This window comes from Polyodon spathula, chromosome 54 (assembly GCF_017654505.1).
Source record: "Polyodon spathula isolate WHYD16114869_AA chromosome 54, ASM1765450v1, whole genome shotgun sequence".
Classification (NCBI taxonomy): Eukaryota; Metazoa; Chordata; class Actinopteri; order Acipenseriformes; family Polyodontidae; genus Polyodon; species Polyodon spathula.
In genome coordinates this window covers 1234742-1247241 of record NC_054587.1, presented here as the reverse complement: position 1 = coordinate 1247241, position 12500 = coordinate 1234742, and the positions used below count along the sequence as shown (strand labels likewise).

Below are 12500 nucleotides of genomic sequence, written 5' to 3'. Positions count from 1 at the left end.
GGTGTGTGTTTGTGGAGAGGTGTGTGTTTGTGGAGAGGTGTGTGTTTGTGGAGAGGTGTGTGATTGTGGAGAGGTGTGTGTTTGTGGAGAGGTGTGTGATAGTGGAGAGGTGTGTGTTTGTGGAGAGGTGTGTGATAGTGGAGAGGTGTGTGATTGTGGAGAGGTGTGTGTTTGTGGAGAGGGGTGAGAGTGGAGACACCTCTCCAGTTTGTGGACCAACACCTCCCACTTCACAACACCTCTCCAGAGGTGTGGGAGTGGAGTGGAGAGGTGTGTGAGAGTGGAGAGGTGTGTGTTTGTGGAGAGGTGTGTGAGAGTGGAGAGGTGTGTGTTTGTGGAGAGGTGTGTGAGAGTGGAGAGGTGTGTGTTTGTGGAGAGGTGTGTGTTTGTGGAGAGGTGTGTGTTTGTGGAGAGGTGTGTGAGAGTGGAGAGGTGTGTGTTTGTGGAGAGGTGTGTGTGTTTGTGGAGAGGTGTGTGATAGTGGAGAGGTGTGTGGTTGTGGAGAGGTGTGTGTTTGTGGAGAGGTGTGTGAGAGTGGAGAGGTGTGTGTTTGTGGAGAGGTGTGTGGTTGTGGAGAGGTGTGTGAGAGTGGAGAGGTGTGTGTTTGTGGAGAGGTGTGTGATAGTGGAGAGGTGTGTGTTTGTGGAGAGGTGTGTGTTTGTGGAGAGGTGTGTGTTTGTGGAGAGGTGTGTGATAGTGGAGAGGTGTGTGTTTGTGGAGAGGTGTGTGTTTGTGGAGAGGTGTGTGAGAGTGGAGAGGTGTGTGTTTGTGGAGAGGTGTGTGTTTGTGGAGAGGTGTGTGAGTGGAGAGGTGTGTGAGAGTGGAGAGGTGTGTGTTTGTGGAGAGGTGTGTGTTTGTGGAGAGGTGTGTGAGAGTGGAGAGGTGTGTGTTTGTGGAGAGGTGTGTGAGAGTGGAGAGGTGTGTGTTTGTGGAGAGGTGTGTGTTTGTGGAGAGGTGTGTGTTTGTGGAGAGGTGTGTGTTTGTGGAGAGGTGTGTGATAGTGGAGAGGTGTGTGTTTGTGGAGAGGTGTGTGTTTGTGGAGAGGTGTGTGTTTGTGGAGAGGTGTGTGATAGTGGAGAGGTGTGTGTTTGTGGAGAGGTGTGTGTTTGTGGAGAGGTGTGTGATTGTGGAGAGGTGTGTGTTTGTGGAGAGGTGTGTGAGAGTGGAGAGGTGTGTGTTTGTGGAGAGGTGTGTGAGAGTGGAGAGGTGTGTGTTTGTGGAGAGGTGTGTGAGAGTGGAGAGGTGTGTGTTTGTGGAGAGGTGTGTGTTTGTGGAGAGGTGTGTGTTTGTGGAGAGGTGTGTGTTTGTGGAGAGGTGTGTGAGAGTGGAGAGGTGTGTGTTTGTGGAGAGGTGTGTGATTGTGGAGAGGTGTGTGTTTGTGGAGAGGTGTGTGTTAGTGGAGAGGTGTGTGTTTGTGGAGAGGTGTGTGTTTGTGGAGAGGTGTGTGTTTGTGGAGAGGTGTGTGATAGTGGAGAGGTGTGTGTTTGTGGAGAGGTGTGTGTTAGTGGAGAGGTGTGTGGTTGTGGAGAGGTGTGTGTTTGTGGAGAGGTGTGTGTTTGTGGAGAGGTGTGTGAGAGTGGAGAGGTGTGTGTTTGTGGAGAGGTGTGTGTTTGTGGAGAGGTGTGTGTTTGTGGAGAGGTGTGTGAGAGTGGAGAGGTGTGTGTTTGTGGAGAGGTGTGTGTTTGTGGAGAGGTGTGTGAGAGTGGAGAGGTGTGTGTTTGTGGAGAGGTGTGTGGTTGTGGAGAGGTGTGTGAGAGTGGAGAGGTGTGTGAGAGTGGAGAGGTGTGTGTTTGTGGAGAGGTGTGTGAGAGTGGAGAGGTGTGTGATTGTGGAGAGGTGTGTGGTTGTGGAGAGGTGTGTGTTGTGGAGAGGTGTGTGTTTGTGGAGAGGTGTGTGTTTGTGGAGAGGTGTGTGTTAGTGGAGAGGTGTGTGAGAGTGGAGAGGTGTGTGGTTGTGGAGAGGTGTGTGTTAGTGGAGAGGTGTGTGTTTGTGGAGAGGTGTGTGAGAGTGGAGAGGTGTGTGTTTGTGGAGAGGTGTGTGAGAGTGGAGAGGTGTGTGAGAGTGGAGAGGTGTGTGTTTGTGGAGAGGTGTGTGAGAGTGGAGAGGTGTGTGTTTGTGGAGAGGTGTGTGAGAGTGGAGAGGTGTGTGTTTGTGGAGAGGTGTGTGAGAGTGGAGAGGTGTGTGTGTGGAGAGGTGTGTGAGAGTGGAGAGGTGTGTGAGAGTGGAGAGGTGTGTGTTTGTGGAGAGGTGTGTGAGAGTGGAGAGGTGTGTGTTTGTGGAGAGGTGTGTGTTTGTGGAGAGGTGTGTGTTTGTGGAGAGTTGTGTGATTTTTGGAGAGGTGTGTGATAGTGGAGAGGTGTGTGAGAGTGGAGAGGTGTGTGAGAGTGGAGAGGTGTGTGTTTGTGGAGAGGTGTGTGATTGTGGAGAGGTGTGTGAGAGTGGAGAGGTGTGTGTTTGTGGAGAGGTGTGTGGGTGGAGAGGGTGAGAGTGGAGAGGTGTGTGAGAGTGGAGAGGTGTGTGTTTGTGGAGAGGTGTGTGAGAGTGGAGAGGTGTGTGTTTGTGGAGAGGTGTGTGAGAGTGGAGAGGTGTGTGTTTGTGGAGAGGTGTGTGTTTGTGGAGAGGTGTGTGTTTGTGGAGAGGTGTGTGAGAGTGGAGAGGTGTGTGAGAGTGGAGAGGTGTGTGTTTGTGGAGAGGTGTGTGAGGGTGGAGAGGTGTGTGTTTGTGGAGAGGTGTGTGTTAGTGGAGAGGTGTGTGAGAGTGGAGAGGTGTGTGTTTGTGGAGAGGTGTGTGAGAGTGGAGAGGTGAGAGTGGAGAGGTGTGTGGTTGTGGAGAGGTGTGTGGTTGTGGAGAGGTGTGTGTTTGTGGAGAGGTGTGTGTTTGTGGAGAGGTGTGTGAGAGTGGAGAGGTGTGTGAGAGTGGAGAGGTGTGTGTTTGTGGAGAGGTGTGTGAGAGTGGAGAGGTGTGTGAGAGTGGAGAGGTGTGTGAGAGTGGAGAGGTGTGTGAGAGTGGAGAGGTGTGTGGTTGTGGAGAGGTGTGTGTTTGTGGAGAGGTGTGTGATAGTGGAGAGGTGTGTGTTTGTGGAGAGGTGTGTGATAGTGGAGAGGTGTGTGTTTGTGGAGAGGTGTGTGTTTGTGGAGAGGTGTGTGTTTGTGGAGAGGTGTGTGTTAGTGGAGAGGTGTGTGTTTGTGGAGAGGTGTGTGTTTGTGGAGAGGTGTGTGTTTGTGGAGAGGTGTGTGTTTGTGGAGAGGTGTGTGAGAGTGGAGAGGTGTGTGTTTGTGGAGAGGTGTGTGATAGTGGAGAGGTGTGTGTTTGTGGAGAGGTGTGTGAGAGTGGAGAGTGTTTGTGGAGAGGTGTGTGGTGGAGAGGTGTGTGTTTGTGGAGAGGTGTGTGTTTGTGGAGAGGTGTGTGAGAGTGGAGAGGTGTGTGTTTGTGGAGAGGTGTGTGAGAGTGGAGAGGTGTGTGAGAGTGGAGAGGTGTGTGTTTGTGGAGAGGTGTTTGATTGTGGAGAGGTGTAGAACAGACAACCAACACTCTCCAACAGACACAAACACCCTCCCCAACACTCTTCACCTCTCCACAACAACCACAAATAAAAACACAAAACACCCTCCTCCCACACTCGCACCTCTCCACACACGAACAGCTCGTGCACAGTAGGTGGAGAGGTGTGTGTTTGTGGAGAGGTGTGTGAGAGTGGAGAGGTGTGTGAGAGTGGAGAGGTGTGTGTTTGTGGAGAGGTGTGTGAGAGTGGAGAGGTGTGTGTGAGTGGAGAGGTGTGTGTTTGTGGAGAGGTGTGTGAGTGTGGAGAGGTGTGTGTTTGTGGAGAGGTGTGTGTTTGTGGAGAGGTGTGTGAGAGTGGAGAGGTGTGTGTTTGTGGAGAGGTGTGTGAGAGTGGAGAGGTGTGTGTTTGTGGAGAGGTGTGTGTTTGTGGAGAGGTGTGTGAGTTGTGGAGAGGTGTGTGTTTGTGGAGAGGTGTGTGTTTGTGGAGAGGTGTGTGGTTGTGGAGAGGTGTGTGATAGTGGAGAGGTGTGTGTTTGTGGAGAGGTGTGTGAGAGTGGAGAGGTGTGTGTTTGTGGAGAGGTGTGTGAGAGTGGAGAGGTGTGTGTTTGTGGAGAGGTGTGTGTTTGTGGAGAGGTGTGTGAGTGTGGAGAGGTGTGTGTTTGTGGAGAGGTGTGTGTTTGTGGAGAGGTGTGTGTTTGTGGAGAGGTGTGTGAGAGTGGAGAGGTGTGTGTTTGTGGAGAGGTGTGTGTTTGTGGAGAGGTGTGTGTTTGTGGAGAGGTGTGTGTTTGTGGAGAGGTGTGTGATAGTGGAGAGGTGTGTGTTTGTGGAGAGGTGTGTGTTTGTGGAGAGGTGTGTGTTTGTGGAGAGTTTGTGTGTGTGTTTGTGGAGAGGTGTGTGTTTACTCAGGGGGGGCGGTCCCCATAAAGCCTTTCACAGCGACGAGGAAAGGAATTATTATAATAATCTCTGTTTTTCTGTCTTTGTTTCACTTTATAACTTCTCAATGGGTGAATTTAAAATTGTGAGTTTAAATATTAATGTGTGTAGAGGTGGGCTAAAAAGAGCGGCACTATTTGATTTTATTAAATGAAACATATACAACACATTTTTACAAGAAACTCAAAGTCATTGCCGTAGCCAGCCATGAATAATCATGAAGGACTTGTCTGTGCCCCCTACACTAAAGTTTTTATAACAGAAGAAAAAAGCTACAAGGACATTATTACATTTTGTTTATTTAAATAGAAAAGTTTAGTTATCAGTTTTGAATAAGATACTGTTAGAGAATTTAGAGTTTTTTTCTTTTCAACATTCAAATTCAATACAAAAGAAAATATAAAAATATAGCAATTAGAGAATATTTGTTGTAGACAATACACACTTTGTTTTAAATTCTGGTCTGTCAGGTGTGAATTTTAACAGTGATGTCATTATCCAAATACCGAGAAGACAAGAGTGTTGACATACATAAAATTCTGTATGATATTAATTATTAAATCACATTCAGCTATAAAATTAGCTTAAGCTGGTTGAAAAGACGGATAGAGTTTAGCTTCGTTAGTTGTCAGCAGAATGGGGAGGGGTTGAAGGGAAGTTTTTTTAAGTCACAGGTCCTCTCTGAGTGCAGGAGTTGCAGTTTGATTCTAATCCTCTTTCCCTTACCGTCTATGAGGTAGTCAAAGGACGTCTGCTCTTAGTACAGGCGCTAATTGAGCGGAAGACGCTTGCTGTTATAAATATTTACACACCCACCGATGGGGGGGAAAGAGAAGCATTTTTACAGGCTTTAGACAATGCCCAGGGAGACTGCCAGCCAGATGAATATTTTTTTCTGGCCGGAGAATGACAAGGTGGATAGAAATCACACTGAGCCATATGAACGGTCTACCAGAGAGCTGCATGGGATTTTAGAGAAAACATGAAATGCAAGATGTATGGAAACATTTTCACATGAATAAAAGGCATTGCCCATGGGTGAAGGTCAGGGGTAATGCCCTCTCTCTGGCCTGATTAGACCGGTTTTACTGTTTTAAACATTATTTTAGCAATCATGAGGGCCTGGAATCAACTCCCCAGTAATGCAGTTGAAGCCGACACCCTGGGATCCTTCAAGAAGCTGCTTGATGAGATTCTGGGATCAATAAGCTACTGACAACCAAACGAGCAAGATGGGCCGAATAGCCTCCTCTCGTTTGTAAACTTTCTTATGTTCTTATGTTCTTATTATCACCCATACTGGCTTATCTGATCACTGCTGGATAGTCTCCAGTTTTTAATCCCCCTCATTAAAGACCAATGGTGCCTATTGGCATTTTAATACACTTTTGACATGCTTGATGTAATCTGGTGTTTTAATGGTGCCCTATGTGATAACAAAGTCATGCTAACGAACTAAGCGTCAGTCTCTAATTGCTGAGTTATCTGATCTCTGTTTAAACTGTTAAGGGTCTTTGATTTTGTGGAGAGGTTTTTGTTTTTGTAATTGAAAATAAAGTGGGGTTAAACGTGAAACTCTCTCAATCTCCCTGCCTCTCTCGCAGTCAAAATAAAATTAGAAAAAAGGCTTATGGCATGACAAAATAGAATTACATTTTGCCAAAGCACTTAAACTTCAAAGATCAATGGAGACACAATACAAACAGATACCCCCCCCCCCTTTGTTCCCCTTTCCTTTTGCCCCTCCCTCCCCCTATGCACCCACCCCATTACCACCCCCAAGGCCCTTTCCATATTTGCAGTGTGCAGTGTGTTCCCCGTGCAGAGAGTCTAGGCTGTTTCTCCCACAGGACTGATATTTTCTCTGTGTCAGAGAGTAAAGGGAATTCTCTGGCTTGACTGGTCAATTTGGGGAAGAACGAGTCCCTGGTTTGTTTGTACTGGGGGCAGTGTAACAGTGTCCCGACCTCTCCCAGATCATAGTAACAGTACATCCTCCTTTTTTTGGTTATCCAGGATTTTGTGTGCCGGTCAGTCGGTCCCTGAGTCTGTACTTGGTCAAGATCTGCCTTTGTTTAGTATTTTTAACCCTGACAAGATATTCTGCCAGGGTAAACTATTTTTGGTAGCATACTAGTCTATTATGTGATTTAATTTCATTTTTCCAATGGGATTTATGTTTGTTTTCCAAGTTTAAATAGATTTTTTCTCATTTTTGATGCCGGGAGTTTTTTTGCTGGAGTTGTTCTGAAGCTCTCTGATGTTAATTTGGTTGAACGGGCTGGGATCCTCAGCGTTGTGTGCTGCTAGGGCTGTGGACCAGTCTGCTGTAGATGGCTCCAGTAATTCAGCGCTGGTTTCTGTGTGCAGTGGAGTAAGAGGACCTGACCTGGTTCAGCCCTGCAAACGCTGCTGGCTGCGCTCCTATGAACCTGCAGTTTTCTGCAGAATTCTAAATGCAAATTTTCTGTTTGGTTTTGATCCCATTTGTTATAATCAGAGTTCATAAGGGGATTCCAAACTTCACCACCATGCAGAAAAATTGGTTGAATGACGCTGTAAAAAAGTTTTTATTGGTGGTTTAATTTTGTAAAGCTGATTTTTTTTTTTTTTTATGGCAAAAAAAGCCCTTGTTTTTTTAATGCATTTATAGCCAGGTTAAAACTCTGTGACGCTCTGATCAGACCCAGGTAGATGTAACTGGTGCTGCACTAAGAGGGTGAAATGGTGCCAGTTTCCCTGAGATCACTTAAGAGGGTATTATATGCTCTGTCCTTGTCAGTTTCCCTGAGATCTAGCTGTGCCAAGACCCTCCCACGGCAGTATCTCTGGAGTATCATAGCTCTGGTCTTGTCCAGATTCCTCACAGCAGTGCTCTAGCAGTGCCAGACTCCACTGCAGCCCCTGCTCTCTGGGCGACAGCAGGACCGTGTTATCTGCATAGAGCAGGGGTTTAATTTCTATGTCTTGTACTGGGTCCAGGGGCTGCAGGCTGCTCCAGCAGCATGGCCAGTTCGTTAATGTGGATGTAGAACAATGTTGGGCTCAGACTGTAGCCCTGTCTCTCTCTTCGGGGCCTTGGATGTAAAACTCTGTCATTTGGTTGTTTTTCATACCACACTTATTCTGGGTGTACATTGACTTAATGATGTCAGAGACTCTACCCTCCTCACCACTTTCAAGAATTCAAGGGAATGACCTGGATGCCAAATTCAGTCAAGTGCTTTTTTAAAATCTATAAAACATGCAAATACTTTTCTTTCATTTTTGTGGTGGACATGTTTGTTAGTAAGGGTATTTAGGGTGTATATGGTCAGAGGTGTGCTGGTTTGGTAGAAAACCAATCTGACTTACTCAGGACACTGTGTTCGGTAAGGAAGGACAGTATTCGACATTAATGATACTGGTTACTGCTCACAGAGATACCTCTGTAATTGTTGGGGTCTAATTTGTCTCCACTTTTGTGAATTGCAGTTATAAGCCCTTGGTTCCATATGTCAGGGAAACAACCCGCAGACAGAATGAGGTTGAATAATTTGAGCAGGTCCTCCTGCAGCATTTCGTTGTTTTCTCGTATGTTTTCCTGGGATTCTCTCTCTGCTCTCTCCCAAAAAGAAAAATAATTAAAAATCAAAAACTTGGGACTCTCCTCCTGTTCTCTCTCTCTCTCTCTTGTCTCTCTCTCTCTCTCTCTCTCTCTCTCTCTCTCTCTCTCTCTCTCAGAGATCTGAAGTTGGATAATGTAATGCTGGACTCCGAGGGCCACATTAAGATCACCGATTTCGGGATGTGTAAGGAGGGGGTGATGGAGGGGGGCAGCACTCGGACATTCTGCGGGACTCCCGACTACATAGCACCTGAGGTGATCCCCCCCCCCACTCCACTTTCTCTCCCTCCCTCCCTGTCTCTCTGTATCACCATCACTATATAACAATCTCACTGTCTCTCTATCCCTCCCTCTCCCTTCTTTTCATGCCTCTCTTTCTCCTTTCTTTTGTATTGCAAATTGTAGGTCTGTGAACTGGTGCGAGTGGCGTGGTAACAGAGTGAATGTACAAACAGTATTGTATAACAAAAAGGTGGTGGGTAATTCTACCAACGATGGCATGGGGGGGTGTGGACGGGTGGTGGGTAATTCACTGACACACGGGAGACAGAAAGATGTACTTGAAACACCACACAGGTGCCCAGTTTTGTTTAGTTATTTATTTTTCTCTTTTAGCCAGCAGAGGGCGCTGTTGTCCGTGGCCTGACTACCAGCGATGGTAGACAGGCCCACAGGAACACCAATGTCAGTAAACATTTCAACTGCGGGCGCAGGTGCTCAAAAGAATAAATGGAATAAACAAAAAGAGAAAAAGGGAAAATAAAACACACTAATAAAACTACAAAATAAAGGTGCTACATTCGGCAGTGTTACCCCGGCCTTCGCTACCCGCACGGCCCGGGACCCCGTCCTACACTTGCTGCTCCCTCAGCCTGCTGTCTCTATACTGACAGGGTCTGCCCAAGGGTTCCCCGCTACCACTGCCTTTTTGGTTTCTTCTCTTTAGATTTCTTTCAGGTCTTTTCTCCCGGCCGTTCTCGGTCCTGGACCAGAGCTTCCACCAGCTCGGCACTTCTTAGAGGGGCAGACCTGAGGGAACAGCCAGAATGATATTCTGTAGGGCTAGCAATCCTCCCAAGGCCTGCCTCTCAGCCACTCAGAGAGAGCGAGAGCCCACACGTCCTTTCTCCCACCTCTCCATGTCACTGCCATGACCTTCCATGCCTATCCCACGGAGAAGGACGCGTGCTACTTGCGTGCAGACGCAGGTAGAGTCAGCACAAATCTCCCCCTGTTACGAGGGGGGTACACAGCTGGCTTGCACACTAAAACAAAACAACAACAATAAATCCACAATCCACGCCCCCTTGCACGAAATTGTGCTCTTCAAGCAGCGCAGTTGTGGTGATGCTGGTGTCATGAGGTGAGGGTAGAGCTCAGTTGGTTGGGCTGGCTCCATTCTCCTCTACAAGAACAAACAAACAAACAAAAGCTCCAGCTGTATGTTACGTTTCAGCGCAAGGCCAGTACTCATGCAGCGGTTTTCTCTTTGTACAAGCAAACAAACGATTGAAGAAGACGATTTATTTTCCCTGTATACAACAGAAATAATACAGACTCCGTCTCCCAACCTTCACAATAAGTGTCAGGATTTTGCAGGGCCTGGGGGGGTGAGACTGAGTCTGTATTATTTCTGTTGTATACAGGGAAAATAAATCGTCTTCTTCAGTCGTTCGTCTCGTCACATTCTTCTAAATAAACACAACGCAAAATAAGCTAGAGCACACTGAGGGGATTCATTTTCACCCAAAAAATCAATTTTGATTTTTCACCAGTCTAGTGCCTCTGGCCCCCCTCTAACAGCTGACTGCTCCAGGTCTAATATATATATATCTACTTATTATCCAGGGCTAGCAATGGAACGTGAAACAATGGAATAGCTAGCAATGTGATTGGTCGAGCAAGGTTCCAGCTGTCTGTATATTGGGTGGAGCCTTGTCACATATTCTAAATCACTGCACTGCCTCGCAGATGGTAGCCAATCTTGCTTTTACAGTTACAGATGCATACAAAACATTACTTCTGAACATAACCCACCCCTCTCAGATACACACCTTGAACAATTACTGAAATCCAAGATGTGGTCGTGTTTATTGTTATTCCTTCTGTCTGTTTTGCTCACGCTTGTATCTGCACTGTCAGTGACAGAGAAAAAAATGTGCCGTCTCAACTACGCCCCCTGGTGTATCTTTTCAGTAGCAATGTCCACAATATCAAAAATAAAGATGTCCTTTCTTTTGCATGTCCCAATATAATTACTTTACTCAGCTTAACTTAGTGTGGAGTTCAAAGTTACAAATGGGACTACTTTATTTATTGGCGTAAGGCATACTTATAAAAAAATACCTAATATTTTTTGGCCTTTAAGAGATTGCATGACTTTTTTTTTTTTTTTTTTTGAGCTGCATTAGAAATGCAATAAGGCCTTTCAGGGCATCCATGTACTTGACTATACCGACCTTCTCGCTTCTCAGAACGCCCCCTCACTGCAACACAGTTCAAAACAGCAGATCCTTTTTCCGAAGAGCTTTCATAAAGCCTACCATCTGAGCTCTTGCCATGAAGAAGATGTGATCAGCTTGGTCGCAGCTCACAGTGTCAAGGAAGAACCCCGCAACAGAACTTTGCAAGGTGTTAAAAGTACACCAAAAAAAAATAACATTTTATCGACAAACGATGACACAAAAGGCAGTGCCTTGTCTAAAACTAGAGTCAGCTCATTGAATTCTTAACACATTGCCACTGACTGCACGTGCTTCTTTCTTTCCATAGCAACATCATCCTCATGACAGTTTCTAATTAAATCAGCCACAGCCCTGCAGCAGGTACAGATACACAGTGTCCTCGATAATATGAGTTTATGTACGAGAGAGAGAGTAGAGAAGAGAGATATAGAGAGAAACAGAAGAGAAGCGAGATGTATAGAGGGGCGCGATCAAGTGGGAGGAGGGTAGAGAGGGAGAGTTCAGAGAGTACAGCGTATTGGTGGAGAGAGGGGGGAGGGTACGCCGAGTGGAAGGGTGGTAGGAGAGGGTTAGAGGGGATAGAATGGCGGTAGAAGGATTGGAGGGGCGAGAGTAGGAGAACAGGTAGGAGAGAGTGTAGAGGGGAAGAGGGTAAAGAGGGGGAGAGGGGGAGGGGGAGGAGTGAGGATAGTGAGGAGAGAGGGAGAGGGCGGGTGGTTTTAATTATTTATTGACCCCCTCTATGTCAAATATGACCTTGGAACTGAGCAGTACGATGTGAACAAAACACAAGATCAATAAATATCTGAATCACTGAGAGCTTCTGTATCCAGCAATCACCATCAAGGAGATACACACAGACAGACAGACACTCATAAACACACTGAGCAATAGATACATATAGATAACAGCAATCAGTAACAATTAACACCTGAATACTGAGTCCTGAGTAAGAGCCAGATTGGCTTTTCTACCAAACCATCGCACCTCTGATCATGTTTACACCTGACACACCCTAATAAACAAACACGCCCAGCAAACAACAGTGACTGTCAATTATAATCAGGTGGTCTTAGGTGGTGCACTTAGACCTAGAAGGATGAGGACAGAGGCAAGGCGTGAATCACAAGATAATAGCACACCATTTGCCACTAAGATAACGGCTGTTCAACGCTGTACATAAATTACTTGGCTACAGTGCTGGAACAGGCTGCCGTCCCTGGTCTTACACAACACAGAAATTCAACCTGAAATGATTTGTGCACATATGGAGATGGAAAGTGGAAATCAAAGAGAGAAGATGCAGTTTCGTAGGCAGGGAAAGGACTAGATTTGCAGCAGTAATGGGCAATAAAATAGAATCTCGGTAGTTGATATAATTGAATTGTTACTGTGTTGAAAGACGAGACACAAAGAGACTTTGCAAAATTCAACCACCCGTAAAAATTTTGCTTAAAATTATTGACAGTGTTATTGAACAGTGCCTCTCAGCCAACTGGTGCAAGAAACAACACCAAGAAAAGACAACTCCCATCTCAGGAGTGACAAAACCGTACATCAATTTACAAAACACATAGAAGTCGTGTTAGAAAGGCAAATTTAAAGCACAGAACAAACAAGAGTGCTTTTGGGTACAAAGAGACGTCCAAATCCTGACCAAGTACAGACTCCATGACCTGGGATGGTTATCTGTTTGTATTGAGGAGTTGTTGTTTAATATGCTTTGGCAAAACTTTATTTATTTTGTCATGCCAGACAGATGTGGATAAATATGTTATGAAAATTCTATTGCTAACTGTGTATCTTTACCTTTCCCCTCCCTCTCCTCTCTCCTCTCTCTCCCTATTTCCACTCTCCTCTTTCTCTCATCTCTCTCTCCTCTGTCTCATCTCTCCTCTCATCCATATAGTATCCTTTCTAGCTTATCTTCTATCCTTCGTCTCCTATCTTCGAGAGGAAGAAAATCTCCTCTACTCTCCTTGAATCTTCCT

At 46.1% G+C, this 12500-nt stretch overlaps 1 pseudogene; it reads left to right on the top strand.

Moving 5' to 3' along the window:
- LOC121307204 overlaps window positions 1-12500 on the top strand; it is a 37176-nt pseudogene that overhangs the window by 19940 nt on the left and 4736 nt on the right.